Source organism: Schistocerca cancellata, chromosome 5 (genome assembly GCF_023864275.1).
Source record: "Schistocerca cancellata isolate TAMUIC-IGC-003103 chromosome 5, iqSchCanc2.1, whole genome shotgun sequence".
NCBI classification, from domain to species: Eukaryota; Metazoa; Arthropoda; class Insecta; order Orthoptera; family Acrididae; genus Schistocerca; species Schistocerca cancellata.
This window is the reverse complement of record NC_064630.1, coordinates 481,042,252-481,067,292: the sequence shown is the minus strand read 5'-3', so window position 1 is coordinate 481,067,292 and position 25,041 is coordinate 481,042,252. Positions and strand designations below refer to the sequence as shown.

At 43.8% G+C, this 25,041-nt stretch overlaps 1 protein-coding gene across 1 annotated transcript in view; it reads right to left on the bottom strand.

Annotated features, from left to right (window-relative positions):
* The window catches only part of LOC126188224 (uncharacterized transporter slc-17.2-like), a 447,637-nt gene that overhangs the window by 259,169 nt on the left and 163,427 nt on the right, over window positions 1-25,041 (bottom strand). Inside the window, exon 2 of the mRNA XM_049929775.1 lies at window positions 18,419-18,801. The gene's annotated coding sequence lies outside the window, so the exon portion shown is untranslated. The remainder of the gene's footprint in view (window positions 1-18,418; window positions 18,802-25,041) is intronic.

Sequence of the window (25,041 nt, the reverse complement as noted above, 5' to 3'; positions counted from 1 at the left end):
CACTAGTGACAGCACGAAATTATCGCTTTGTTACAGAATACGGGTCACTGTTTCAAGTATCTCTCAGTCACTGGATACAGACAACCTACTTCTTGGGGAAAAGAATTATGTCGGGGAGGAGATATATTTCTATATTAATGTTAGTAAAACAAACTAATCACACCAGACGGACAATTAATGATCCTCCCCTCCCCCCCCCCCCCAGAGGACATCATGTGAACACCATGTAACATTGCCTCTTGGCAATAGCCTCAGTCGGGCGACCCAGATGAAGCCACTCTTTGACGATTAAGTCTCGCATGGTTACCAGACTGCCTGGATGTTGGTTGCTGCTTTTCTCCCGCTGTCCTAAACTACTCCAAACATTTGTAAGGGATTAAGATTTAGCGGTAAATCAAAAAAACAATACGACGAGACAACAGTTTTTCAGTGCTTGTTTATCCGTGCAGGCCTCTGAAAGCCGTCGCTATCTTGGAAGACGCAATTATCCACAGCTCACTCGTCATCAAGATATAGAACAATTGGCAACACTTGGTTGTTGTTGTGTGTGAAATCTTATGGGACTTAACTGATAAGGTCATCAGTCTCTAAGCTTACACACTACTTAACCTAAATTATCCTAAGGACAAACACACATACCCATGCCCGAGGGAGGACTCGAACCTTCGCCGGGACCAGCCGCACAGTCCATGACTGCAGCGCCTGAGACCGCTCGGCTAATCCCGCGCGGCGGCAACACTTCATCATCGAGATTGTGGAAATAAATATACTCGTTTGTGCTCACATTGAAGTGAATGATTGGGGTCAAATCATGCTACGACAAATACGCTTAAAACGTCGATGAATCACCTCCGGCCTGAAATTCAGAAATGGCTGGTTCAAATGGCTCTGAGCACTATGGGACTTAACATCTATGGTCATCAGTCCCCTAGAACTTAGAACTACTTAAACCTAACTAACCTAAGGACAGCACACAACACCCAGCCATCACGAGGCAGAGAAAATCCCTGACCCCGCCGGGAATCGAACCCGGGAACCCGGGCGTGGGAAGCGAGAACGCTACCGCACGACCACGAGATGCGGGCGCCTGAAATTCACTTTCCACACAGTGTACTCGATGCCATGCATCATTTGGAAAGACGCAAAATTGTGGAAGGACGGATTATATTACCAGCTTTCAATCAGATACTGGCTAATTTCTGCGTTGTTTAGCCCACTGAAGATATGTAGTTTATGTAGTGGTGTCAGCATTGCCTTATTGCCAGGTACTCGACTCCAAGTTTCTGCTGCACGCAGATCCAAAGCCGTGTTCTCTCGGTATCTGGTTGAAATGACCTTGTATTCACTGATAGCAGTGTTTCCTGTCTGTTTTGTAGCAGGTTGTCAGTGAGAAGTCATGATACTCGTCTCCGTTTTTTATACAATCATCGCTCTTACACCGTCTTACAGGGCTGTCGGTGGTACAAAATTCCTTGTAGACACGTTGGACATTCCGCATTGACTCACCAACAAATCTAGCAACATTATTTGTGGCATATCAAGGGTACATCCAAATACGAGATCTCATTTCTGTCCTAGTGACGTATTTCTACAAATACCCATCTTACTGCGTTGATTCCACTCAGCCGATTGCATTGTCAAAAAACGCATACAAATTCCTTGATCAAATGCAGTCTGTACCATCTGAAGATAGCCATTGTGTGCCGAAACTGGCTATGATTGTGTCACGAGAAAGTGGTTTTGCTAAAAATCGAACATACTCTTACTTCATCGCCATGTCTTTGGTCAGCAGTGGATGGGCGCACAACTTCCTCGGACAAGTTCTGTGACATCTAGAGCACAGCAAAGAGACCAGTGTGTCATTTAACGTGGTGGCTAACATACAGTCTTGTGAGCTTAAGTTACTTTGGATGACAGATAACAGTTCATCATCACCACTACCACCACCACCCCCACTACCACCTTCACCACCACCACCACCATCTCTGTACTAACATGGTGTAGTTTCTTGGAACCGCACGTTGAGCTGGGCACTTAGCAGTCTTCTGCAGCTAGCACTTTAACTTAAGCTGCTCTTGCCAGATAATGCAAACTACACTCCTGGAAATGGAAAAAAGAACACATTGACACCGGTGTGTCAGACCCATCATACTTGCTCCGGACACTGCGAGAGGGCTGTACAAGCAATGATCACACGCACGGCACAGCGGACACACCAGGAACCGCGGTGTTGGCCGTCGAATGGCGCTAGCTGCGCAGCATTTGTGCACCGCCACCGTCAGTGTCAGCCAGTTTGCCGTGGCATACGAAGCTCCATCGCAGTCTTTAACACTGGTAGCATGCCGCGACAGCGTGGACGTGAACCGTATGTGCAGTTGACGGACTTTGAGCGAGGGCGTATAGTGGGCATGCGGGAGGCCGGGTGGACGTACCGCCGAATTGCTCAACACGTGGGGCGTGAGGTCTTCACAGTACATCGATGTTGTCGCCAGTGGTCGGCGGAAGGTGCACGTGCCCGTCGACCTGGGACCGGACCGCAGCGACGCACGGATGCACGCCAAGACCGTAGGATCCTACGCAGTGCCGTAGGGGACCGCACCGCCACTTCCCGGCAAATTAGGGACACTGTTGCTCCTGGGGTATCGGCGAGGACCATTCGCAACCGTCTCCATGAAGCTGGGCTACGGTCCCGCACATCGTTAGGCCGTCTTCCGCTCACGCCCCAACATCGTGCAGCCCGCCTCCAGTGGTGTCGCGACAGGCGTGAATGGAGGGACGAATGGAGACGTGTCGTCTTCAGCGATGAGAGTCGCTTCTGCCTTGGTGCCATACACCACTGGTGATCGTCGAGGGGACACTGAATAGTGCACGGTACATCCAAACCGTCATCGAACCCATCGTTCTACCATTCCTAGACCGGCAAGGGAACTTGCTGTTCCAACAGGACAATGCACGTCCGCATGTATCTCGTGCCACCCAACGTGCTCTAGAAGGTGTAAGTCAACTACCCTGGCCAGCAAGATCTCCGGATCTGTCCCCCGTTGAGCATGTTTGGGACTGGATGAAGCGTCGTCTCACGCGGTCTGCACGTCCAGCACGAACGCTGGTCCAACTGAGGCGCCAGGTGGAAATGGCATGGCAAGCCGTTCCACAGGACTACATCCAGCATCTCTACGATCGTCTCCATGGGAGAATAGCAGCCTGCATTGCTGCGAAAGGTGGATATACACTGTACTAGTGCCGACATTGTGCATGCTCTGTTGCCTGTGTCTATGTGCCTGTGGTTCTGTCAGTGTGATCATGTGATGTATCTGACCCCAGGAATGTGTCAATAAAGTTTCCCCTTCCTGGGACAATGAATTCACGGTGTTCTTATTTCAATTTCCAGGAGTGTATTTTCCTAATAAACAAGCCTCGCAGAACTGGTGATCACGACTGGGGCTACATCTGTTCCTTCGATTTCTTTGCAACAAACGTTTTACCCATCTCTCTAGTTTTATTCTTGACAATGTGGCTAGCCCACTACTGTTCAGCTGTATAGTTGTCATTTCCACAATATAACTTTCATAACAGAACGAGTGTCCATTACAGTCATACATTTACGGACGAACCCCAATATTGACCTTTCCGTAGTTATGTGGAGTTTTCCTTTGGAGAATTTATTCAATTTCCAAGTCTCACAGTCTTCGGTGAAAGTTAGGGAAGACATTGGTCGCAAATTATTCTGTTCACTTTTTCTGACCTGAATTTGAACGCTGAGAGTATTTCACAAAGACTTCTCGTCATAGTTTGATGCAGAAAAAGACTTCAGATCTAACTTGTTCTTTCATATTTGTAACCTCGCCGAGAAAGGTACACTCATATTTTGAAGAGGCATGTTGCCAACAGCAACATTTCCCTACATTACCCACTTGTTGTAATTAATTGCAGTTTGGAATGGCCACCTGAATGTTATTTAGCCGTAAGATTAGTAACGAATGGCCATAGGTATCAGATGTAATTAGCCAATAGTAATATGTAGTCTGTAAATCTCAAGTCACGTGGCATCCTCCCAATGCTTCTACTGTCTTTCTAGTTTGTTTTATACAGTCTCATTTGCAGAAAACTCTGAACTGTTTGAACGAGACGGGACCACTTCGTCTGGCAACTTCCCGTGATGAAATTTTTGATTCTTTTGCTAATACTAACAAAGGCTGTACACGTGGCATTGACGACTATTAGTATAGATTGTCTAAGTGCATATCGATCAGCTGATTGTGCAAAACTATGATCTCACTAAGCACCCTATTAAATCCTACTTGATTATTGGCTTAGGTGAATCATTGGTTGTTGTTAATACGGTATTAAATCTGAAGCAACTCTGGTTTTCTGTAGCATACGCCATAAAACAGAAACCTGTCTGTCTGTCCTAGAAGTTACGGAAACAGTGATCAGTTTGAATAGCTACTACATTATTAGATTTTTCACGGTCATAAACAGTTCCCGACGGCCTTTACCGTCGGATTTTAATCAGGTCCAGTATCAAACTCAACGAAAATGAGGATGATATATACTGTTAATAAATATAAGAGTTTTAATTAACAATTTGAGAAGAAAACTGCTTTTCCTATTGAAAGTACTATATCCAAAATTATCTTTAAAAGTGGAAGTATCTAACCCAAAATTTTTTCTTTTTAACTAGTGAAAGTATCAAAGATAAAATTGTTTCAAGATAATTATTCAACAAAACTGCATCTGACTGCGTCTGCGAACTTGCTTCTTGTAGTCCTCCATTTTGCCAGTAATGAAACATGTATTTGACTCAGCAATCAAGTTTAAGAGAATAATGCCATTTGTGCAATGGCATTGAGATGGTACTGAAAAATTAACTTTTGGCCCTGATGTTTACTTAATGAAATTATATCTTGACTTGAATAATGCCAGTTGTGCAATGGCATAAAATTAGTTATTTGAAATAACTTTGCTCTGATAACTTTAGTTATAAGAAAATCGATTTCAAACCATGAACTGCACATATGCATTGCATAGAGACCTCATTTTCTTTACGTTCTATCATTTGGTTGGTAACTTTACTACTCATTTTCGTATTCAATACAAGCAAAGGATGTGGATTATGGTTGAGGCTCTTAGAATTAAAAACAATGTTGATCTCTCTCTCTCATATATATATATATATATATATATATATATATATATATATATATATATATATATATATATATATGTTATTAAAAATTTAAGTCATATACAAAAACTACCATTTCCAACATTTTTGTAGCACGAATCACTCTTACAAAAAATTTTACAAAACGCTTACTGCGTTAAAACTTGGACATACAAATCCTGACTCTGAACATTATCTAACAAAAAAGCAATTTAAAATCATTTTATAGCTTCTACCATTACCGTGCTAAAGGTTTCTCAGTATACAACCTGAAAACTCCGTAGCGCGAGACATACCTGAAAGCTGCCACCACACGCCTGCTTCCTCAGTGCACCTACCTGCGACTCCCCATTTTTTTACTGCGCGCGCCCGGCTCTCTTAACCATCTAAGATCCTCCTACTCAAAGATATTATGCTCAGTCCACCTTGCGGTTGGCAACTATCGACTTTATTTTCTGGATCTACCCTGATCAGACCTTAGCACATACCTTTCACTATGAGTGTCGGTAACACAGACACAACACATAAGGGGCAGTCAAATGAAAATGAGACAGATGGAAAAAAGTAAGTAAACTGTTTGTTATTTAAAAAATAATCGCCGTAACAGTTAATAGATTTATCCCACTGCGAAACAAGGCGGTCAATGTCTTCATGGGAAAATGCTTTCGGTTGCCTGCGGAACCATGAGACTGTACCCAGGCGTGCAACTCGTCACCCGAAGCGAATCACCTACCGTGAATGTCTTTATTCAGGGCTCCAAAAGTACATGGAGGGAGATCGGCCTTATGGAGGACGTATAAGCGCTGCCCAGCGAAACTACAGCAGTGTAATAATAAAAAATAAAATAAAAAAACTGGCAATATGTGGGCGATTTCTACCTCGCATCCTCCATACAGTTCCGATCTCTCACGTGGTTTCGATGTCTTTGGAACTCTGAAGAAAGATATTCGTGGCCGTCGATTTGATTCGGACGAACAGTTGCACGCCTGGGTACAATCATGGTTCCGCAGGCAACGCATACATTTTTCCACGAAGGCACTGGCCATCTTGTCTCACGGTGGTTTCAAAATCAAATGGCTCTGAGCACCATGGGACTTAACATCTGAGGTCATCAGTCCCCTAGACTTAGAACTATTTAAACCTAGGGACATCACACACATCCATGCCCGAGGCAGGATTCGAACCAGCGAGCGTAGCAGTCACGCGGTTCCGAACTGAAGCGCCTAGGACCGCTCGGCCACGACGGCCAGCCTCACGGTGGGATAAATGTGTGAACAGTTATAGCGATGACATTTGAAATAATAAACAGCTTACTTTTTCCCATTTGCCTAGTTTTCATTTTACCACCCCTTGTAGTTAGTGGAGGTATGGATATGTAAAATCAAGACAGTCGTAAGGAGTTATTAAACCGTCTCATTAGAATGGATTTCTTCCTCCGCGCATTTTCATATGTTTTCTTAGACACAACTGAGTGATCATGGTCCGTAGCTCGTGGTCGTGCGGTAGCGTTCTCGCTTCCCACGCCCGGGTTCCCGGGTTCGGTTCCCGGCGGGGTCAGGGATTTTCTCTGCCTCGTGATGACTGGGTGTTGTGTGATGTCCTTAGGTTAGTTAGGTTTAAGTAGTTCTAAGTTCTAGGGGACTGATGACCATAGATGTTAAGTCCCATAGTGCTCAGAGCCATTTGAACCATTTGAGTGATGATGTATGCAGTGTAACTGTTTAGAGACTAGGACAGTGATGAGTTCTATTGGGTTGTTGGCACATAGCGTAGTCTTTTCAAACAACACCCAAGGGGAACACCGGAGGCGCAACATCGACATTCGAATGAAGAACACTGTCACCGTTCTTCCTTGCCCTCACTGAATGTAGCACCGTAGAGGGTTTTAAGGTCTAACCCTGGCTCAAAAATGGTTCAAATGGCTCTGAGCACTATGGGACTCAACATCTTAGGTCATAAGTCCCCTAGAACTTAGAACTACTTAAACCTAACTAACCTAAGGACATCACACACACCCATACCCGAGGCAGGATTCGAACCTGCGACCGTAGCAGTCCCGCGGTTCCGGACTGCAGCGCCAGAACCGCTAGACCACCGCGGCCGGCCGGTCTAACCCTGGCCATTGGTATGCCTTATGTTGGTGCTAAGCTGTTTAGTAGGCAACCTTCATTTTCATGCAGGTCTCAGTTAAGTCATGAAAACTCCTTTCGCTGTCGGGGTCTGTATTGGCAGTCTCCATATCAAGCCACCGTACTTGGCCACGAATACGGTAAACGGCAAAATGAATTCAACGACGCACTGGTTTGGACTCTGTGCGAAACTGGCACGCCTCTGCATGCAGAGAAGTACCAGAAATTGAGAAACTCGCCACCAGTTTGATCAGGAAGGAGGAAAGCATCAAGGTAAACGGGGTTTTAACTGCCTCGTACGTCACGCCGCCTACAGCCGGGGCAGCCCCCGGGTCAGTGGCTGCGCCGGCACTCATGTGTGCGCCTACTTATTACTCACTGCTACCCAACTCAAAATTGCTGTAATTCATTCCGATAAAACAGTAGGAAATGTTTTATAGGATGTGAAATAGAGAAAAACAGCCAGCGCAACATTATATGGCAGCGACACCCGCAACATCTTCACAAGACTGAAAATCGTATCTAAAACTGCAGAGGGAGATGTAAATGTTAATCATGACTACGAAACTTTTCAACATGCATATATTTGTTAATTTCTTGCGTGAACTGATAGTTAACATTCTTGACTGAGGAAAGCAATCGAGAATTGAATGGCAATTACTGCCGTTCGCCGCCAGATTACATTGGCTACTGGTACGCACATGGAAATTTCAAGATATCTATGTGGTGTCATTTATATTGACGACGAACTACAGTTTCAAATACTGAAATTTATTTTTGAAATTCGACAGAACTGTAATAGATACAGATGTATTGCCTAAAGCGATTTATGGAAATTTGTACTGGACAGGGACTTGAATCCGGATTTCCCGCTTGTCACAAGCGGTCACCTTACAGCTTAGGCTATCCGAGCACCCTCCCGCGACCGTCCCAAACCTCCATACGTCACACATCTGTCCATTTCTTCTCATTAATTATTAATTCATTTACCCACACTAGCACATCTCATGTAAATATGTATAAGTCGATGATGGGCCTGCAACGAAATTTACGACTACGACTTCTCGTTGTCTTCATTCTATACATGCACGGGACGCACGAGATGTTCGAGTGTGGATAAATGAATTAATAATCAACGAGAAGAAATATATAGGTGTGTGACATATGGCAATTTGGATCAGTGTGGGTAGCGAGCTAGGATAGTCCAAGTGGCAAGGCGATCGCTCGCGAAAAGGGTGAAATCCGGGTTCGAGCCCCGGAACGGCACAAATTTTCATATGTAACTTCAGATAGTACATCCATACCTATCACAGTCAATTTGAATTTCAGAAATAAATTTCAGTATTTTATGTGAAAAACATTTAGGGTCAAAATTATACAGGTTACTCAGGATGCTAAACGGAGAACTTTGGGGCGAGGAATCGAGTATGTCAGGCTGTACGCGATCTCGATTTATCAATGTGTCTGTTTGTGAACTGCTAACATTTCTGCATCGTTCTTAGGGGCACGACCTTGGAAAAAAGACACAGAGTGGTCAGAATCAGTCTGAAAACTTCTAAAGGTGTTGCAGGGGAGGTTATGCTGAGAAACAATTGTTAAGAAAAAATTGGATACCTTGAGCCATTTTCGAGTTATTTTTCATTGTGAAACGTCCCCTTAGAACAATTTTACATATGAAACGTCCACTTAGAACAATTATACAAGCCTGTGCTTAACCTGACACACAATATTATTTAGCGCAACGCAATCTGACTATCAAAAATCCCTGCAAAAGAATGGCCCTGAGTAACATTAAACTATACCTTTCAGAAATCACTTACCTCACAAAAATCTTCGTTGCTCGAACTACTGCAATACAGCGAGCGCCACTACTGCCAGCTAAATAAAAGATTCAAACTACTGAAGGCACTAACTACTGATAGGGATGGTTAGCAAATGAAAGATATTAATAGAGAACAAACAATGTATTTACCTTAATATTCATAATTGACATCCAGTATTACAAATTATCAAAACTCCGCCATCTCTCTGCCCACATCCACCACTGCTGGCGGCTCACCTCCAACTGCCCAACGCTACGCGCTGTTCACATCCAGCTGTAGCAGTTCATGACAACAATGGCAGACAACAATGCAAACTAGCCACATACTGCACACAGCACAGCCAGTGATATTCATATAGAGCGCTACGTGGCATCACCCATATAAAAATCTAAACAGCCTACTTACAATTGACGTTAGCCAATCAGGTATTATCGCGCGCAAATTTAAGCAGCCTGCCAGAGATAGTGTCGCCAAACGTGTTTCCTTTCCTCAAACTGAACGAACGAAGCCTTTGCTCGCCTGTCTTAAATTTATCACTTCCAAGAAAGGCACATATTATGTGGTAAAGAACATTTCAGCAAGTGGTAACTCACGGACCCAGAGAGAAGGGCTAACTTCAATGCAATAAAAAATTAAAAATAACTGGGGAACGGCGCAACGTGTCTAATTTTTTTTAACAACTGATTCTCAGCACAGCCTTCACTCCAGCTCCCTTATGAACTTTTCAGTCCGTTTCTGACCATGCTGTATAAGCGTTTGTAGTGTGTTCAGGATGGAACTAATTGGTAGGCTACTAGTTGCCTGTCTCAATGCCCAACAGACAACAGGATATTTCACAGAGTGTGGCGAAATTTTATTCGCCATCATAATGGATGCATTACGACTGTCTGTCAAATCACATCAAGCTGCTGTTATGAACGTAAGTAATAGCTGTAAGGTGTGACGTGATTGAAAGTATACGACAGTAGAAGTGAACAGACCCAGCAAAACTGCTTCTGAAAACTAGCAGTTCGTGAGATAACTGCGAATTTGTGGTTAACCGTTGCCGTGACTTCAGTATGACCTATGGACCCAGTCACCATAAATGTATTCGAAATGTAACTTCTTTCGATTGGAACTCGACCCAACAGGGCTCAAATTTTATATATGCCTTAACAAAAAACGCAGTTCTGCATCATCACCTTACGGGCTACAATCTACTGTACACTCGTGCATTTATTTAAAATTTATTGACTTTCGGAACGTGTCCATGTAGCCATCTCAACACTAAATGTTTTTGACATAAAACACTGAAAAGTTTGTCTTGACAATTCACAGTATACATTGGTTCAATCGGTAACCCGGTGCATAGGCTTGCTAAAGGATAGATTAGGAGACAAAACATATTTTTACATCCATAGTATACTGCATCAACAAAAGTAAAACGAGGATAATGGGATGTAGTCGAATTACATCAGGTGATGCCGAGGGAATTAGATTAGGAAATGAGACAATTAAAGTTGTAGATGAGTTTTACTATTTAGGGAGCAAAATAACTGATGATGGTCGTAGTACAGAGGATATAAAATGTAGACTGGCTTTGGCAAGAAAATCGTTTCTGAAGAAGAGAAATTTGTTAACATCGAGTATAGATTTAAGTGTCAGGAAGTCTTTTCTGAAAGTATTTGTATGGAGTGTAGCCATATATGAAAGTGAAACATGGATGATAAACATTTTAGGCAAGAAGAGAATAGAAGCTTTCGAAAAGTAGGGCTACAGAAGAATGCTGAAGATTAGATGGGTAGATCACTTAACTAATGAGGAGATAGAGAATAGAGTTGGAGATAAGAGAAATTTGTGGCACAACCTGAATAAAAGAAGGGATCAGTTGGTAGGACACGTTCTGAGGCATCAAGGGATCACCAATTTAGTATTGGAGGGAAGCGTGGAAGACAAAAATCGTAGAGGGAGACCAAGAGATAAATACACTAAGCAGACAGAAGGATGTAGGCTGCAGTAGTTACTCGGAGATGAAGAGGCTTGCACAGGATAGGGTAACATGGAGAGCTGCATCAAACGTCTCTGGACTGAAGACCACAACAACAACTACAATTATACTGAAACGAATAAATGAGATAAAGATGTAACACAAGATACGAAAAGATAGTATGCTATTGAAATCCTACTGGTAACATAAAGAAATGATAAATCTCCGTTGGTACACATTTGGAATATTTTCAATTCAGTCCACATTAATGACAATGTGTCTACACAATATAGGGCATGGAGGGCTCTAGAGGCGCGTTAAAGCCAGCTTCTCTAAGGGAGACAACCTCGACAGAAAATTAGGCAGATCGCGATATCTAGACTTAACTTGGCAGCGCTCCGTAAAGCAACCGGGGGATTATAAAATTACTGGCAAACTCACAAACAGCCTCGGATACAGGACTGAATCAACTGGTGACAACCGGAATATCTTAAAGGACAAACAGTTTGGCGTTATGGATCATGTGTCTTTGGCAACATGGAATGTTCGAGGATTGACCAACAAAGAAAGCGAGTTAAATCAAGTACTCAAAGAGAGGAAAGTAGACATTGCAATAATGACAAAAACTAAGAAAAAACATAAAAGAACAGAAGATTTGACAGACTACTGGAAGGCTTACAGTGGTGTCCCACGAAGAAAACGAGCCAGTGCTGGAGTAGAATGTTTGTCCATGATAAATGGAGAGGAAAGATTCTTGAATACAGCTCCATAAAGGAAAGAATAATGACAGATTTCAAATTCCAAAAGGCCATCTAACAGTTATAAGTGTTTATGGCCCAGAGGAGGGAAGGAAGGATGATTATTTTTCTAGTAAAATTTTACCTTCTGATATAGGTAATGGTTTGAGAACGAACGAAAATTTTCGAAACTAGTCACTAATAAAAATGATATTTGCAACTCTAGCGCAACCGTAGTTAATAAATTATAAACATAAATACACTCCTGGAAATTGAAATAAGAACACCGTGAATTCATTGTCCCAGGAAGGGGAAACTTTATTGACACATTCCTGGGGTCAGATACATCACATGATCACACTGACAGAACCACAGGCACATAGACACAGGCAACAGAGCATGCACAATGTCGGCACTAGTACAGTGTATATCCACCTTTCGCAGCAATGCAGGCTGCTATTCTCCCATGGAGACGATCGTAGAGATGCTGGATGTAGTCCTGTGGAACGGCTTGCCATGCCATTTCCACCTGGCGCCTCAGTTGGACCAGCGTTCGTGCTGGACGTGCAGACCGCGTGAGACGACGCTTCATCCAGTCCCAAACATGCTCAATGGGGGACAGATCCGGAGATCTTGGTGGCCAGGGTAGTTGACTTACACCTTCTAGAGCACGTTGGGTGGCACGGGATACATGCGGACGTGCATTGTCCTGTTGGAACAGCAAGTTCCCTTGCCTGTCTAGGAATGGTAGAACGATGGGTTCGATGACGGTTTGGATGTACCGTGCACTATTCAGTGTCCCCTCGACGATCACCAGTGGTGTACGGCCAGTGTAGGAGATCGCTCCCCACACCATGATGCCGGGTGTTGGCCCTGTGTGCCTCGGTCGTATGCAGTCCTGATTGTGGCGCTCACCTGCACGGCGCCAAACACGCATACGACCATCATTGGCACCAAGGCAGAAGCGACTCTCATCGCTGAAGACGACACGTCTCCATTCGTCCCTCCATTCACGCCTGTCGCGACACCACTGGAGGCGGGCTACACGATGTTGGGGCGTGAGCGGAAGACGGCCTAACGGTGTGCCGGACCGTAGCCCAGCTTCATGGAGACGGTTGCGAATGGTCCTCGCCGATACCCCAGGAGCAACAGTGTCCCTAATTTGCTGGGAAGTGGCGGTGTGGTCCCCTACGGCACTGCGTAGGATCCTACGGTCTTGGCGTGCATCCGTGCGTCGCTGCGGTCCGGTCCCAGGTCGACGGGCACGTGCACCTTCCGCCGACCACTGGCGACAACATCGATGTACTGTGGAGACCTCACGCCCCACGTGTTGAGCAATTCGGCGGTACGTCCACCCGGCCTCCCGCATGCCCACTATACGCCCTCGCTCAAAGTCCGTCAACTGCACATACGGTTCACGTCCACGCTGTCGCGGCATGCTACCAGTGTTAAAGACTGCGATGGAGCTCCGTATGCCACGGCAAACTGGCTGACACTGACGGCGGCGGTGCACAAATGCTGCGCAGCTAGCGCCATTCGACGGCCAACACCGCGGTTCCTGGTGTGTCCGCTGTGCCGTGCGTGTGATCATTGCTTGTACAGCCCTCTCGCAGTGTCCGGAGCAAGTATGGTGTGTCTGACACACCGGTGTCAATGCGTTCTTTTTTCCATTTCCAGGAGTGTATGTCTGCATGCTAACAGCACTGATATTTATAACTGACGTTCAACAGAGAAAATGGCTATCTAAGAATGAGATTTCAACTCTTGAAACAGATTTATGATAAAATAAAGTAGCTGGAGTGAGTTTTCAGTTTTGGCAATTTGATATACTTATGAAACACGACTCGGTAATTTTAGATGCTACGGGTAACTACCATAACCGATGAAGGCCTCATTATTACGCTGCCAGATGCCTAATCGAGAGACATGTGCAGTACACAGTTTCATTCGATTGATGTCTGTGTCTCCTGATTGCATATTACTTCCACCCTAATCGCAACCCCCACCACCGCTACGACATTCCACCATCACCAGCTTCAAATGGTCGGATGTCAATACGGACTGGCTGAGTACTTAAATAACGGACAGTGGGACCGTAACGAAAAAGTACAGTAATTGTTGACCAGATGGTTGGTCAGAATATTAGAGATAATGTTAGTAATGATAATACATGCTTGCCTTCCTCCATCGTGCGAATAATCTCACACGTTAAAGAACATCTACAGTTCAGCGTAGAAGTCGGTCTGATGAGGCGATTGGCGTTATCACAGACAGATTGCTGCCATAGATGGAAGATAGTTTAAGTGACTTAACACAGTCGAATCCTGATAATTCGAATTTGTAGCCTGGTAGGCAGATTTGCAGGTACCACTAATTTACAAACAATTATAACTTATTCTTGTTCTTTCTCTTCTTCGACTTTACCCGCTAGATATTAATTGTTTCCCCCTTCCAGTAGTCTCGCTTACATCAATCGAAAATTAATCACTTCACACTCATTGCACGATCAGTATGTAGTTCACACAACCAAAATAGCCTTCCCCTTTTAGTTCTCGTCGGGGTCGTTTATCGTCATAGGTCACCTGTCATTGCTCATTCTCTTAACCAGGCCAGACCACTGTACTACTTCCATTTTTCCCTGCATTTTAAATATTTTTATTTTATCCTTAGTTTTGGCATAATCCCACTGTCCCGATCTTGTCCCTTCTTTTATTCGTAAGCGTCCACGTTTCTGTACCACAAGTAACTATAATCTGGATAACACTATGGAAAAACATTTTTTTGGTCTGTTGATTAATACTATTGTTCCATATCAGTCCATGTAGGGACTTCGCTCGTTTACCCATCGTTGTTTTGGTCTCGATAACTTTGTCGCAGGTTCAGTCACTGGATATACTAGATGTATAAAATGCATGTTTGACCACCAGCTGATTCTTTTTATTTAAAACCCAAATATCGACCGATTTCAGTTAGAGACCATCTTCAAGAATTTGGCTTAAAACAATTTGGGCTAAATGATCACCTCTGTCATTAGTTAAATAATGGCCGCGTCTCATATGTAGAGCATGCCAAGAACTCAAGTATAACATACGGGACTTTTAACAGAGCATAAATGAACAGAAGCTCAGAGGCACCAGCACTTACATTATGGACTGAACTGTTTTAACTCCAATCCATGAAGGTAACTGAAACCGGTCGATATTTGAGTGTGAAATAAAAATGAAACTGTTGGTCAAACGCATTTTATGTTAATTGATGGCTTTCCAAATATGTCGATATAAAGGAACTAACATATTTAAAATTTCAATTTTTTTAAAATTTTTGTGTCTTCGAGAACTAAACCCGTTCCTTGTTTATCATTTCACATGCATACGCTATCTTGTCGAAATTAATTTTGTGTATTCTTTCTGCAATTTATCTAATGTGTGCTTGATAACTCAAGGGATAGGAAAATAATGTAAACAGTGGTAGTAATGGAATGGTTATGTTTGATGGTCAACAACGCAGGTAAGGCATGCACTGTGCGTTTTCAGTACGGACTAGGCATCAGTGCAGGTTGTTTAAGAATAGTGCACACTTCGTATTCGCATTCAGAGGATGAGGTCGCCGTGCAATGAAAGACCGAACAGAGTTCCAAAGAGGGCAGATTGTGGAGGCTCGTTTAGCTGGAGCAACAGTAACCAAGACAGCCAACTTATGGAACGTTTCAAGAGCAACTGCCTCAACAGTGCTGATCCTACACAAAACATGGAAAGACATCACTGTGTACAGGTAACAGCGGGCGCAAATCAAAACTAAATGACAGAAATCGTCATATGCTAACACGAATTGTGTCAAAAAAGCACAAAACTACGTTGGCTAAAGTGACTACAGGGCTCAATAGCCATCTTCGAGACCCCTTACCTATCGACAGTGTCGGCTGAGAACTACATTAAGTGATTATTCATGGACGAGCTGCTATACCGAAACCATTAGTGACTTCAACCAGCGCAAAGCAGTGTATAACACGGCTGATAAGTGAAAACATGTCATACAGCCAACGAATATGTGAACATTTTAGGTGATCAAATGCACCCATTGATTCAAATGTTGTTCCCCAACAATGATGTATTTTGGGACGATAATGCACCCATTCACACAGCCAGGACAGTACAGTCGTAATATGAGGAGCATGCAGCTGAACTGCAGCGCCTTTCCTGGCCAGCAATCTCTGGACCTGAACGTTATCAAACCGTTGTGGACGTTATTGGAGTGCAGACTTCGGAGCAGATTTCCACCTCCCTCTTCACTACAGGAGTCAGAAGCGGTTCTGATCGAAGAGTGGCATAACATTCAACCACAGACTATACAATCATTATTCGTCAGTATTCCAAGAAGAATCGCAGCTGATTATGGGCAAATGGGGGTCAAACTCCTTATTAATAAACCATTCCCAAATATGTACAGGCGTTCACATTATTTTGTCTATCCCCTATATGGTCTGCTGTTGGCGAAAATTACTTCGTCACCTGCAAAAAACTATAAAAACTGAAGGCAGCTAATAATGATTTAGCTTCCGTCCTGCCACTCAACCACCGAGAATGTTCTTAACGATGATACAGGGATTGTATAGTCAAAGGACAAGCAGCCTTCCCCCACCGGAGCAGAGGGGAAAGGTAATGACAGAACTACAGCTGCTACGTCGGGTTGGACAGCACATAGTTTCAGTACATCAGGAAGTACGAATGATGACTCTATAAAGAGAAGAATAACGGACTTCAGAGATGAGGAAGCCACTAATCAAAAGCCATGTTGTTCAGAAAATTAAAATTACGTTTTGAGTAATTGAAAATGTGCACCATTACATTCAGAAACATACCGATTTTACTCTTACACAATCAAAGAAATAAAATGGCATCATATGTAGCATCTGAAATGGTATTTCTACGGAAAGTTAGAGGAGAGACCGTACCTTATCCTTCTATATGTTAGGTTGGTTAATACATCCGTAGCATTTTTGCTTTGCATATTGATATTCCGGTTGGCAGCAGTATATTTATCGATTGTCATTTTTTATTTGGAGTTCACTGTTGCTGTTTGGGTCTACATATTATCATTCTGTCATTTCGAGATGACGCGTCGATCTGTGGACGTGAGAAAATAGAATGCCAAGTGGAGAAACCGGAGCAGTCGGACACGTTCTTCTGTTTGAGTTCAGTAGAGGGATGACAGCAACAGAGACATTCAGGAAAATCTGGAAATATATGGTAAGGTCTTACGGGACCAAACTGCTGAGGTCATCGGTCCCTAAGCTTACACACTACTTAATCTAACTTTAAGTTACGCTAAGAACAACACACACATCCATGCCCGAGAGAGGACTCGGACCTGACAAGGCGCCCTAGACCGATCGGCTACCTACCCCGCGCGGACGGAGGCATTCAGAAATATTTACACCGTGTATGTGGATAATACCACTGGAGAGAACACGGTAAGAAAATGATTTTTTCGCTTTCAGGAAACACTTCTGGGTGTAATGGAGATCTTTTAAACCCGTTAATCGACAATCTTCCACGTCAGTGTACTCGAGAGCTGGCAGATGTGATGAGCTGTGATCATCCCACCACCGTAAAACATTTACATGCAACGAGGAAGGTTCAAACATGGGGCGCTCGAAGCGAAAATCACAAAAATCAGCGGGTGACCGCATCTCTGCTTGCTCCTCATCAATTGGCCCGTGAATAACACCAACCATTCCTATACCATATCGTTATCAGTGACGAGATAGTGTCTTTATGCTAACGTAAGGAACAGAAAGGAATGGTTGAGCCTAAACAAAGCAACAGCTCTCCATACAAAGACCTGTGTGCATCCACAAAAGATAATGTTATGCATCTGGTGGAACGGTGACAGTGAGATGTATTACGAGTTGCTTCCCCGAGGTGTAATCATCACTGCTGACATTTGTTGTCAACAACTGAGACGTCTTGCAGACACAATATAGCAACCACGACCAGGCGACTTGAAGTGATGCTGCTCCACGATAAGGCCTGCGCGCATTCCTCTTGACTGACAAGAAACGCTACACAAAAGTTGGATTGGAAAGTCATTTCGCACCCACCTTATTCACCTGATCTTGCACCTTCACATTTTAACCTTTCCCGCTCTCTATTGAACAGGAACTTCCTTTCCGGACGAAAACGCGCTCCGAACATCTCGACGAATTCTTCGCCTCAAAACCACGTAATTTCTACAGCCGCGGAATCGAAAAGTTACCGCAGCTTTGGCAGACTGTTGTAAATAGTGAAGGAGAATATATTATTGACGACTAAACTCTCTGTTACGTGTACCTGTTGTGTTTATTAACCGGCCGGTGTGGCCGTGCGGTTCTAGGCGCTTCAGTCTGGAACCGCGTGACCGCTACGGTCGCAGGTTCGAATCCTACCTCAGACATGGATGTGTGTAATGTCCTTAGGTTAGTTAGGTTTAAGTAGTTCTAAGATCTAGGGGACTGATGACCACAGATGTGTCCCATAGTGCTCAGAGGCATTTGTTGTGTTTATTACGTACAAACCAAATAAACTACAGTTATGACGCCGCACTGTAGTGAAGGCACTTACCTCTAAGGCTCCAGTGCCAAACTCTGAGCGGCAGAGTGGTCAGTGGGCTGGAGGTCGGGCGCAGCGACTGGAGACGCCAGAGTGAGGTAGGAGAGCGGCGCTCTGTCGCGATCAGCTGGGCAGCGCCTCTTCCGGCGGCAGCGACCGTGCGCTGTACACTGTGTGCGTGCAGTCAGATCGCCGGGAATAGCAGGACCCCCGCGAAGCTGGCGAGAGCGCGGCCCGCGTGACGTAGCTACGGGCGCTTGCGACACGCGGTCACTCCGTATCGGCGGCAGCTACGCACGCGACTAGTCTTACGATGCGTGTCACGTGCCGCGCTTATCAACTGTCTATATTACAACTGCACCGCTCTACTCTCCGGTGTTCGATAACGAGGGAACCTGCAAGAAAAAGAAAGAAAAATTTTTAGTTTTCCTTGTAGTAGCTCATATACACTATCTGATCAAAAGTGTCTAGACACCTATTGGTGAACATTAATGTGGGGGCGACTGCCCTTGGATTTTACGACGGCTTGAACTGTGCTGAAGACACTTCAATGAGGTGTCTCAATGTCTGTGGAGAATTGGCAGCCATTCCTTCTCAAGAGCCGAAACCAGAGAAGATAGTAGTGTTTGACGCTGGGGTCTGGAGCAAGGTCGACACTTTAACTCATCTCAAAGCGGATCCACTCTGGGCAGACCAGTCCATTTCAGGAATTTTAACACAAGAATAAGATTTTCACTCCGCAGCGAAGTGTGTGCTGATATGAAACTTCCTAGCAGATTAAAACTGTGTCTCAGACCGAGACACGAACTCGGGGCCTTTGCCTTTCGCGGGCAAGTGCTCTACCAGCTGAGCTACCCAAGCACGACTCACGACCCGTCCTCACAGCTTCAATTCTGCCAGTACCTCGTCTCATACCTTCCATATTTTGCAGAGGCTCTTCTGCGAACCTTGCAGAACTAGCACTCCTGGAAGAAAGGATATTGTGGAGACATGGTTTAGCCACAGCCATGGCGGATGTTTACAGAATGAGATTTTCACTCTGCAGCGGCGTGTGCGCTGATATGAAACTCCTGGCAGATTAAACCTGTGTGCTGGACCGAGACCCGAATTCGGGACCTTTGTATTTCGCGTGCACTTGCCCACGAAAGGCAAGGGTCCCGAGTTCGAGGCACGGTCCGGCACACAGTTTTAATCTGCCTGGATGTTTAAAACTTAAGACTGTCTTTGTGATACACACTGAGGTGACGAATGTCATGAGATTCCGCCTAATAACGTGTCGGACTTCCTTTTGCCTGGAGTAGTGCAGCAACTCGGCATGGCACGGACCCAACAACTCGTTGGAAATCCTCCGCAGAAATACTGAGCCATGCTGCCTCTTTAGCCGTTTATAATTGTGTAATTGTTGCAGGAGCAGGGTTTCGTGCGCGAACTCACTCTCGATTACCCCCACAAACGTTGGATGGGATACACGTCGGGTGATCTGGGTGCCCAGATCATTCGCTCTAACTGTCTAGAATGTTCTTCAAAATAATCACAAACAACTGCGGCCCTTTGACACGATGTCTTGCCATACATAAAAATTTTATTGTTATTTGGGTACATAAAGCTCATGAACGGCTGCAAATGGCCTCCATGTAGTCGAACACAGACATTTCCAGTCAATGATCGGTTCAGTTTGACCAGAGGATTCAGTGCATCCCACGTAAACACATTCCACACCATTACGAAGCTACTACCAGATTGCACAGTGCCTTCTTGAAAACTAGGGTCCATGGCTTCGTGCGGTCTGCTCCACACTCGATCCTACCATCAGCCTTTACCAAGTGAAATCGGGACTCAGCTGACCAGGCCACAGTTTTCGAATCGTCTAGGGTCCAACCGATATGTTCACGAAACCAGGGGAGGTGCTGCAGTCGATGTCGTGCCGTTAGCAATGGCATCCACTCTGTCGTCTGCTGCCATAGCCCATTATCGCCAAATTTCGCCGCACTGTCCCAACGGATACATTCGTCCTTCGTTCCACACTGATATATGCGGTTATTTCACGCATTGTTGCTTGTCTGTTAGCACTGACAACATTACCAAAACGTCGCAGCTCTCGGTCGTTAAGTGAACTGCGTCTGCCACTTCTTTATCCGTGGTGAGAGGTAATGCCTGAAATTTTGTATTCTCGGTATACGGTTGTCACTCTACATTTCAGAATATTGAATTCCCTAAGTACTTTCCCACCGAGCGAGGTGGCGCAGTGGTTAGCACACTGGACTCGCATTCGGGAGGACGACGGTTCAATCCCGTCTCTGGCCATCCTGATTTGGGTTTTCCGTGATTTCCCTAAATCGCTTCAGGCAAATGCCGGGATGGTTCCTTTGAAAGGGCACGGCCGATTTCCTTCCCCATCCTTCCCTCACCCGAGCTTGCGCTCCGTCTCTAATGACCTCGTTGTCGACGGGACGTTAAACACTAATATCCTCCTCCTCCTCCTAACTACTTCCGAAATGGAATGTCCCATGCTTCTAGCTCCAACTACCATTCCACGCTCAAAGTCGTGTGACCATAATCACGTCGGAAACCAATTCACACAAACCATCTCAGTATAAATGACAGCTCTGCCAATACATTGCCCTTTTATACTTGAATGCACGATACTACCGCCATCTGTATTCGTGGATATCGGTGTCCCATAACTTTTGTCACCTTAATGTATATAATGGAGTGGCTTAACTGTTCATTCGACCAGTGACTCAGTGTAGTGATTGTCACCAAACACTGCACAGGGCTCTAAAATACGAGGGTTGCCCAGAAAGTAAGTTCCGGTCGGACGCGAAATGGAAACCACTGGGAAAATCCAGTAAAGCTATGCGCAGATGTTTTGGGCAGTGTCTATAGTACGCCTGTCGATCGTGTCGCATCGCTCTTTCCAGTTTCGAGTGAACAGTGAGCACGTAAAGATGCGTATGGAATAGAGTCTCCCGCCAAGTACGAGGGCCTGGTTAAAGATTTCGCCTGTGTCTATGTAGCCCACATAACACAACTGTCGAGCAGTTTCTTCTCCATACCAATTCTCGGCCACACACTGCAGCGTTTCCGATGAGACGTGTTTGATCACCCACAATACAGTCCGTAATTGGCTCCCCCTGAGTCTCATCGCTGCTCACAAGAACCACTGGCTATGAAGACAAAATTTTTCCACAGACAACCACCTGCGGACCAGTGAAGATAACTGGCCGAAAGCACAGGCGGCTGCTTTCATGAAGAGGATATTGGAAAGTTGATACAACACTACGACAAAACTCGAAGTTGGAGCGGTGATTATGTAGCGAAGTAGGTGAAGGTGTACACTGTTGTAAATAAAACATTTTTGGTTTTCACTGTGGTTTCCACTTCGCGACCGATCGGAACTTACTTTCTGGACAAACCTCATATGTCTATATTCTTATGTATTTCTCGTTTTCTTTTAGTACCATAATGGGAACGTAACTTAACCACGAAAAACACCGCCATAACGTAACACCATACTCCTTGCTTCACTACTGACGCTACACATTGTGGTAGCTAATGGCATAGTATTAGCTAAACCCAAACCAAGCCATCTGATTGCCACAGAGGATGGCATGATTCATCACTCCAAATCGCACCTTTCCAGTGATCCTTTGTCCAGTGTCGTCACTCTTTACCCCACCTCAGGTGTCACTTAGAAATTTATGTAGCTTATGAGGAGCTGTTCGAACATTGTACACCGTTATTTTTAACTGCCTACGTAATCGTTATTCCAGCTGAACTGTTGGTAACAGATTTGGACTAACGAATGATTCCTTCAGCTGATTTCATGTGATTTTTTACAACCACTGCTCGGAATGCTCGTCGGCCAATGTTCGTCAGTACATGAGGTCTGTCGTTCTTGGTCTAGATTTGGTCCTGCCTCTTATTACACTGACGTGTCCATCTAATTACCAAATGTGCTTTACATATAGGTCTCCGGATACTTATGATGTACTGGTGATACTGAACGGTAATTCGCAAGTAAGGAATGACGTCCAAGATCGAAACATTCATGGAAGCTGAAGTTTTATTCGAATATCTAAGCACAATTTTGTTACTTCAATTCAATAATAGGTTCCAACAAAGGATATATTAAACTAATAGTGGCGTCTCAATCCACTGGGCTTAATGAACTGCACATAGCTAATTATCAAAAGATGGTAATTAGCAAATAAAAGAATAATTATAAAAGACGTGAGCGATTAGGAAGCTCACGCGGGAAAATGAAACTAATGAAGCTTCAATTAACACTAACAACCATATAACGAGGAATTTTGCGACTTCACACTGTAATGGAAGCGGGCAGTGTGCCGTTTCTATTCAGCCTTAAAATCTACTATATTGCAATTTCTTTACTGTTGACACAAAGTTATGAATATCATTTTGTTAATTACGATTATTTAGTCACAGATTACTGATGTGCGACCAAAAGTATACGAATATAACTTTTGACACATAATATTTCTATAATAATTAATCTGCACAAAATGCTTTTGTCCAACACCATTTATAACTTTTTATGTATGTTTCAAACTTCAAAGACAGCGTTTGCAATAAATCTAGAAGTCACTAGAGTCACACTTCTTTGTATTCCGTATTTAAAAATTTGTATTAATCGACAATTGGTTCACCATTATCATTTTCCCATAATTTTCTAAATTATTCTTTTCGTGTAGTTTGAGAACTGTTAAAACTAATTACTGTTAGTAAAATAACATTATTAAAATTTGACGGATTTCGTTATTTTCACGCAAAAAAGTTGGCCTGTTCCTAACCAAAGTCAAATAGCAAACATTACTGGAAACTGCATGCGTATTAAAATTGCTGGAATAAGAATTCCTAACTTTATATTCATATACACTACAGTAGAAAAATACTAATTACTGTAAAAAATTTAACTGAAAAAATAAAAGAAATATACAGTCACTCTAATGTGTGGTACTGGCTGCTATGAAACTTACTCCATGTGCAAATCCAAAGCAGTTGGTTCATCGTCTCAGTACGAGAAAAATGTATATGTGTTGGATTCAATTTTTTGTGGAATGTTATGATATTACCGAAGTTGGCAATAGTGTGTAACTGTGTGTCAGTGTAGACGAAGTTACAGTCACGATTAAAAACCAAACGAAAATCAATAGTTTATTTATCAATAGCGTTGAAAACTATGAACCTGAACATTTTTAATGTTCGTACTCCTAGGCAACAAAATTATCAGTAGGTTCCTTTGAAAAATTTTATTCGGTTGATCTGTATAATTATTCAGCCTTCTTACAATCACGAGAAGATTTATTATAGTTTTATGCGACTCACGAGAAGGTTTATTATAGTTTTATGCGAATGGGGTAATTTTCTGCTGGTACGTTACGTACCAAGAGGCTGGGATTCTAGTGCACTGTTATCCATACGAAAGCAACACATCAGAACGTTGTTTGATGAATTTCTGAGGTATAAGTCCGCAAAGTGTTTGCATCTGAGTCTGAAGTCCATTGAAAGTGACTTGAGGAACACAATAATGAAACTGCTGTCATTTGATCAGAAATCGTAATAAGCTCATTGTGTAAGGGTGGCGGTGCAACCTTTGATCACTGTCTGCAAAAATTATGCGTTGCCTGTTGAGTCCTCTACGCTGACATACCAGTTTTAATGGTTCAAATGGCTCTGAGCACTATGGGACTTAGCTTCTGAGGTCATCAGTCCTCTAGAACTTGGAACTACTTAAACCTAACTAACCTAAGAACACCACACACATCCATACCCGGGCAGGATTCGAATCTGCGACCGTAGCGGTCGTGCGGTTCCTAACTGTAGCGCCTAGAACCGCTCGGCCACCTCCGCCGCCTACCAGTTTTAATGACTGACTTTAAAGCTGCATAACAACACACTGAAAAGTAAGGTTCTGTTTTAGCGCCTACCTTTGTGAAGTCACACGGCTACCGGAATCTCTTTATCGTTAGTGATATGTTCATTGATGGAAGACAAATCAGTATGTATAATCGAGACAGTACAACATACTTATTGCTCAGTACAAAGAATATCCGTGGGTGTTACACCATGCATAATTACTGAGTGAATAAAGGCTCTTTGTTCCTTTTGTTTTATATTCTGCTGACAGTTCTATTAGATGGACAGCCTAGTTTCGATGCTCGTTATCTTTTACAAATATTTGTATTCACTGGATCAAAATGAAAATTATATTGGTTTAATTCAAGAAGCGAATCAAAATCGTTATTGTTAGTGAGAAACATCTGTAGTTATGAACGTAAACTTCTCAAAGAAGTGTTTTGCAGCCTGCATAAAAGAGCTGGATCCAAAGCAATGGCAACAGTGCTGTAACGTCAAACAGGAGAGCCGGCGAGTTGATATCTCTGTTGGTATAACGAAGACCTGTGATACAAGTTTTCGCAGCGCGCAGGGACAGCACTCTATTAATCTTCTGCAGTGTGTAGACCGCTGAACGTCGTAGCGATCGTTCAACAGCCCTAACTTCATGTTTACAAAGACAGACTAACATTCTTGGCTCATAACTGAAGTAGCAAAAGTTTTGAGTACGCGAGAATATTTCCAGTGACTGCATGAAGCATGTGGTGACGTAGCGT